This window comes from Triticum dicoccoides, chromosome 2A (assembly GCF_002162155.2).
Source record: "Triticum dicoccoides isolate Atlit2015 ecotype Zavitan chromosome 2A, WEW_v2.0, whole genome shotgun sequence".
NCBI classification, from domain to species: Eukaryota; Viridiplantae; Streptophyta; class Magnoliopsida; order Poales; family Poaceae; genus Triticum; species Triticum dicoccoides.
The window spans coordinates 677,572,811-677,579,358 of NC_041382.1; positions in this window are offsets into that span (position 1 = coordinate 677,572,811).

The following is a 6,548-nucleotide window of genomic DNA, read 5'->3' on the forward strand; positions in this document are numbered from 1 at the left end:
GCGCTATATTCAGAGACCGATCAAAAGGAATTTCTGGCGCCATTGCCGGGGAGGATCTTCAACATACAGCAGGTTCCAAATCACAAATCACATCTCCTCTCAATTTACATTATTTGCCATTTGCCTCTCATTTTCCTCTCCCCACTTCACAAAAAATTGCCGTTTTATTCGCCCCCTTTTTCGTTCGCCTTTTTCTCGTCCGATCTTTTGTTTGCTTGTGTTGCCATGTGCCTTCTATATGCTTGCACCTTCGGTTGCTAAAAATCTATTGATATGGATCCCCATCAACTTGCTAATCTTTTCAAAAGATCCAATCATGTTGAACCAATTTCTAGTGAGTTGAGTGCACAAGATTATCTTTATGAAGTTTTGCTTGAGATTCGTGAATCTAAAAATTGTGATGAAGAAATTTATGAAGTGATTCATGATATCTCCTTGAATGAAAAGCATGATTGCAATGATTTTACTATAAATTCTATTAATGTCAATTGTGCTAATAATATGCAAAACCCCAAGCTTGGGGATGCTAATTTTGCTATGTCTACTACTTATTGCAATGATCATGATTGGGGTGATTTTCCTTATGATCTTTGAAAAATTATTTAAGCCTCATGATGAATATGTTTGCAATTATATTGAAAGTGGGCTTGGAGAGGTCATGACTTCATTTGATGATAATCCCACTATTTTGGAAGAGTGTCAACTTTGCATGCATGTGGATCATGAAGAAAATATTTTATGTGATGGTTATATTGTTGAATTTTATTATGATCCTACATGTAACTATTATGAGAGAGGAAAATATGGTTGTAGAAATTTTCATGTTACTAAATTACCTCTCGTTATGTTGAGATTGCTATTGTTTCTTTCTTCTTCCTTGCATATACTAGTTTTTGCTTGTCTTGATAATTTGTTTGCTTATAAAATGCCTATGCATAGGAAGTATGTTAGACCTAAACTTATTTTTCACATGCTACATGATGCTCTCTTCGTGTTTCAATTGCTATCTTTCTTGTGAGCATCATTAAAATTATCAATGCCTAGCTAAGGGCGTAAAACTATAGTTCTTGTTGGGAGGCAACCCAATGAATAAAATTTATTTTTGCTTTTTGCTTCATGTTCTTGTGTGTTAGAACAATTATGCTACTGTTATTATTGTGTTTTTTATGTTTTAATTAGTGTTTGTGCCAAGTAAAGCCTTTAGGATCTTCTTGGGTGATAGTTGTTTGATCTTGCTGAAAAAATAGAAACTTTTACGCTCATGAAATTAATTTTCATTTTTTACCAGAGAGCGATCAAATAGCCATTCCACCTGAAGTAGATCAATATACAAATTTCTCAGGTCATCCTAATTTTTCAGAATTTTTGGAGTTACAGAAGTATTCAAAATAGTCAGATTCCTACAAACTGTTCTATTTTGACAGATTCTGTTTTTTTGTGTTGTGTGCTTATTTTGATGGCTCTATGGTTTTATTTGATGATTTTTTGCCATAGAAAAGTTGGAATACAATAGATATAATACAAAAACAAAATATGAATTGTTTTGATACAACACTTATACTAGTGGTTTATTATTCTTATACTAACGGATCTCACGCAGGTTTTGTTGAGTTTTGTGTGATTGAAGTTTTCAAGTTTTGGGTTATCTTACGATGGATGAAGGAAGGATGGAATAGCCTAAGCTTGGGGATGCCCCGGCATCCCAAGCTATTATCCAAAAATTAGCAACCAACTAAGCTTGGGGATGCCCCCGAGTGGCATCCCCGCTTTCTTCCAACAACTATCGGTATTTTACTCGAAACTAATTTTTATTCGTCACATGATATGTGTTTTGCTTGGAGCATCTTGTATGATATGAGTCTTTGCTTGTTTTATTTTGTGTTTTAAGTCATCTACCCTTGCTGGACACACCTATTTGAGAGAGCCAAAATTATGTCATGACTTGTTAGAATTTCTCTCTATGCTTCACTTAAATCTTTTATGAGCTAGGACTTACTCTAGTGCTTCACTTATATCTTTTTGAGCACGGTGTGCTTAGTATTTTTGAAGAAATGCTCTTTTGCTTCACTTAGATTTATTTTAGAGTTAGTAAAATTTTGAAAAAAAATCTCTCTTGCTTCACTTAAATTATTTTGAGAGAAAGAAATATTATGCTCATGATCTTCACTTATATTTGTTTGAGCTTATGAAAAGCAACACATGAAAATTAGTCCCAAAGTGATAGATATCCAAGAAGGATAAAGAAAAGAAAAATGTCATGAAAATCATTGGACAAAATAAACTTGATTCTTAGTAATAATTTTGATATATGGTGATGTGATATGTGAGTTATGTTGATGAGTAATTATGCTCTAGTAGGAATATTGGTGTAAAGGTTTGTGATTCCCGAATCATGCACGTATAGTCTCTCGTTATGCTATGATGTTGGAGCATGATTTATTTTTGATTATCTTCCTTATGAGTGGAGGTCGAGGACGAGCAATGGTCTTTTCCTACCAATCTATCCCCCCAGGGGCATGCGTAGTAGTACTTTGCTTCAAGGGCTAATAAACTTTTGCAATAAGTATATGAGTTCTTTATGACTAATGTGAGTCCATGGATTATACGCACTCTTACCTTTTCGCAATTTGCTAGCCTCTACGGTACCGTGCATTGCCCTTCTCACATTGAGACGTGGTGCAAACTTCGCAGGTGCATCCAAACCCCGTGATATGATACGCTCTATCACACATAAGCCTCATTATATCTTCCTCAAAACATCCACCATACCTACCTGTTATGGCTTTTCCATGGCCATTCCGAGATATATTGCCATGCAACTTTCACGGCTTCTGTTTGATGACTTGAGCATTCATTGTCATATTGCTTTGCATGATCATATAGCTGACATAGTGTTTGTGGCTCAGCCACCATTCATCATTTTTTCATACATGTTACGCTAGATCATTGCCAAAGGCATTCATACATAGTCATACTTGTTATAGGTATCGAGTTGTAATTTTTTGTTTCTTTTGTGTTATAAGTAAATAGAAGTGTGATGATCATCATTATTCATTTTTAGAGCAGTGCCCTAGTGAGGAAAGGATGATGAAGACTATGATTCCCCCACAAGTTGGGATGAGACTCTGGACAATGAGAGAGAGAAAAAAAGAAAAGAAGAAAAAATAAACAAAGTGAGAAGGCGCATTGCTAGTATCCTTTACCACACTTGTGCTTCAAAGTAGCACCATGTTTTTCATATGGAGAGTCTCCTATGTTGTCACTTTCATATACTAGTGGAAATATTTCATTATAGGATTAGATGCACACCCACTTAGTTTTCATATTGAGCTTTTATACACTTATAGCTCTTAGTGCATTCGTTGCATGGCAATCCCTACTCCTCATGTTGATATCGATTGATGGGCATCTCCATAGCCCGTTGGTTAGCCGCATCGATGTGAGACTTTCTTACTTTCTGTCTTCTCTATATTTACCCCTATAATCATGCTCTATTCCACCCGTAGTGCTATATCCATGACTTGCGCTCATGTATTGCGTAAGAGTTGAAAAGGCTGAAGCACGTTAAAAAGTACGAACCAATTGCTCGGCTTGTCATCGGGGTTGTGCATGATAAATATTTTGTGTTAAGAAGACAGATCATGACAAGACTATATGATTTTGTAGGGATAACTTATTTTAGCATTGATATTTTGAAAGACATGGTTGCTTGTTGATATGCTTGAGTATCTAAATCATCATGTCAAAACTAGACTATTGCTTTGAACCACATAAAAAGTCCAATTGTCCAAGCTATAAAGAAAAGAATATGATATGACATGTTAAACATCACTCCACATCAAATTTTTTGTTTTTATCACTTACCTACTCGAGGACGAGTATGAGTTAAGCTTGGGGATGCTGATACATCTCCAATGTATCTATAATTTTTGATTATTTCGTGCTGTTATATTATCAATCTTGGATGTTTTATAATCATTTTATAGTCATTTTATATCATTTTTGGTACTAACCTATTAACATAGTGCCAAGTGTCAGTTCCTGTTTTTTCCGTGTTTTTTACATCGCAGAAAATCAATGTCAGACGGAGTCCAAATGCCGCAAAACTTTACGGAGATTTTTTATGGAACAGAAGGAACAAGTTGGGCCCTAGTAGCACCTGGGGGGAGTCCCGAGGAGGGGACAACCCACTAGGGCGCGCCAGGAGGCCCGGGCGCGCCCTGGTGGGTTGTGCCCACCTCGGGTGCCCCGTTCCGCCTCTTTGCTCTATAAATACCCAAATATTCCCAAAACCCTAGGGGAGTCGAAGAAATATTCATCCAACTGCCGCAGAGTCCAGAACCACCAGATCCAATATAGACACCATCTCGGATGGGGTTCACCACAACCATTGGTGCCCCTCCGATGATGCGTGAATTAGTAGCTAGATGGCTTCATCTCTCTCTCTCTCTCTCTCTCTCTCTTGGTTCTCAATACAATGGTCTCTTGGAGATCCATATGATTTAACTCTTTTTGCGGTGTGTTTGTTGGGATCTGATGAACTTTGAGTTTATGATCAGTCATATCTTTTTATATCCATGAAAGTTATTTGAGTTTCTTTGATCTCTTATATGCATGATCTCTTATAGCCTCATATTTCTTCTCCGATATTTGGGTTTTGTTTGGCCAACTTGATCTATTTATCTTGCAATGGGAAAAGGTGCCCGGTAGTGGATTCGATCTTACGGTGCTCGATCCTAGTGATAGAAAGGGAACCGACACATATGTATCATTGCTACTAAGGATAAAACGATGAGATCTATATGTACGCAATAGATAAACGGATCTAGTCTACATCATGTCATCGTTCTTATTGCATTACTCCATTTTTCCGTGAACTTAATACACTAGATGCATACTGGGTAGCAGTCGATGTGTGGAGTAATAGTAGTAGATGCAGGCAGGAGTCGGTCTACTAATCTTGGACGTGATGCCTATGTAATGATCATTGCCTAGATATCGTCGTAATTATTTGAGGTTCTATCAATTGCCCAACAGTAATTTGTTTACCCACCGTTTGCTATTTTTCTCGAGAGAATCCACTAGTGAAACCTACGGCCCCCGGGTCTTCTTCCTCATATATTTGCTTGCGATCTACTTTCCTTTGCATTTTTATTCAGATCTATTAAACCAAAAATACAAAAATATTTTGCTGCAATTTATTTTATTCGTGATCTATTATTTCAATCTACTACAATTTTCTGGCATCGTTACCCGAAAGGATTGACAACCCCTTTAACACGTCAGGTTGCGAGGTGTTGTTATTTGTGTGCAGGTGCTGTTTACGTTGTGTTGCTTTATTCTCCCATTGGTTCGATAACCTTGGTTTCTTCACTCAGGGAAATACCTACCGTGGGGACATACCGATGTAGTCCTAGCAGACAAGAGCTTTTCTGGCGCTATAGTCAGAGAGCGGTCATGGTGTGGTGGTGATGGTGGTGGCCGCGTACCGACAGCATTTCGCTAAGCGTCACCGGGACGAGGCGGTGGAACTACGGAGTAACGGGAGAGAGAGGGGCGCCAAGGGCTTGGTGTGTCCTCTTGGGGTGCCCCCTCTGTTGGGGAACGTAGTAATTTCAAAAAAATCCTACGCACACGTAGGATCATGGTGATGCATAGCAACGAGAGGGGAGAGTGTGTCCACATGCCCTCATAGACCGAAAGCGGAAGCATTAGCACAACGCGGTAGATGTAGTCGAACGTCTTCACGATCCGACCGATCCAAGTACCGAACGCACGGCACCTCCGAGTTCAGCACACGTTTAACTCGATGACGTCATGCGAGCTCCGATCTAGCAAAGCTTCACAGGAGAGTTTCGTCAGCACGACGGCGTGGTGACGGTGATGATGATGCTACCGACGCAGGGATTCGCCTAAGCACCGCTATGATATGATCGAGTTGGATTATGGTGGAGGGGGGCACCGCACACGGCTAAGGGATCAATGATCAAGTGTGTGTCTATGGGGTGCCCCCTGCCCCCGTATATAAAGGAGCAAGGGGGAGGAAGCGGCCAGCCAGGGAGAGGTGCGCCAAGGGGGAGTCCTACTCCTACTAGGAGTAGGACTCCTCCTATTCCTAGTAGGAGTAGGAGAGGGGGAAGGAAAGGGAAAGGAGGAGAAGGAAAGAGGGGGGCGGCCCCCTTGCCCTAAACCAATTCGGTTTGGGCCTTGGGGGGCGCCCCACACTCCCCTTGCTGCCCTCTATTCCCACTAAGGCCCATGTAGGCCCATTAAGCCCCCCGGGGGGGGGTTCCGGTAACCCCCGGTACTCCGATATATGTCTGAAACCTTTCAGAACCTTTCCGGTGACCGAACATAGTCGTCCAATATATCAATCTTTACGTCTTGACCATTTCGAGACTCATTGTCATGTCTGTGATCACATTCGGGACTTCGAACTACCTTCGGTACATCAAAACACAAAACTCATAATATCGATCGTCATCGAACTTTAAGCGTGCGGACCCTACGGGTTCGAGAACTATGTAGACATGACCGAGACACGTCTC